This window comes from Pundamilia nyererei, unplaced genomic scaffold (genome assembly GCF_000239375.1).
Source record: "Pundamilia nyererei isolate P.nyererei 1_Seehausen unplaced genomic scaffold, PunNye1.0 scaffold00143, whole genome shotgun sequence".
Taxonomy (NCBI): domain Eukaryota; kingdom Metazoa; phylum Chordata; class Actinopteri; order Cichliformes; family Cichlidae; genus Pundamilia; species Pundamilia nyererei.
The window spans coordinates 818,404-819,388 of NW_005187544.1; positions in this window are offsets into that span (position 1 = coordinate 818,404).

Genomic DNA, 985 nt, shown 5'->3' on the forward strand with positions numbered 1-985 from the left:
AAAAAAAAAAGAAATACCTTGAAAATGCTTGAATTTTAATGTTGTCTTTTCAAGGTTTGAAAAGTGCTTGAATTTCAGACGTGGTGCTTAAAAGTGCTTGAAAATGTAACTGTATTTCATTCACAATAAATAACTATCTGATTGAATAGTTTTTTTTTTTTTTATCAGATAGAGAAATAAAATGAGTCGCAAAATGTAAAAGCACCTTGCGCCTCTGTCTGTTTCAACGTGTGACCCCACCCCTCCCTCGGACAGTCGGGGATGAGTGCGCTAACATACCTGTAGGTTGCTGTTTTAATGAGTGTTGATGGAAAACGGCAATGGCAGAGTTTGTGCTCCAGTCGCATGATAGGTGAGTCCTAGTAAATAATTTTCCAGTACCCGTACGTTACACTGCTATTTTTTAAAATTATGATTATTATTTTGCTATCAAATTCGCTGGAGAAATGATTGAAATGCACTGAGAGTGATGCAGTATGGCAGCGCTATTATGGAATATGCTGTGAACTTAACTCATATCACTGCTAAGTAATGTTAGCTAATTTACTCAAGTGAAAGCTTTAAACACTAGCCTGATAAATAACTAGCTAACTTAAGGCTTTCTGATTAACCCTCTGGGGTCGATGGACCCAGAGTCTCCATTTCAACTTGGGTCGAACGTGCAGACTTCAAACTATATAACACTTTTAAAATTGTGTTGATAGGCCACGTAAAACCGATGTTTATTTTGTTTTGTTTTTTTTCTGAATAAGACAGTGGTGTTTACTCCGGGAAGAAACGGTAAAAACTGTGTTTTCTAAGGAGAGCGCTAGCAAACGCTTTGCTTGTGAGTGAAAAAGGAAAAAGAAAAAAACACTCCTTCCCTATTTGTGGAAAAATGTACCATGTCGACCAATCAAAAAATTATATGGCAACACGTGCCATTTGGTTGTTTGGGAAGAGGGGGACGTTTTAGGAGTGACTGGTGAAAGAGAGGGAGAGAGAG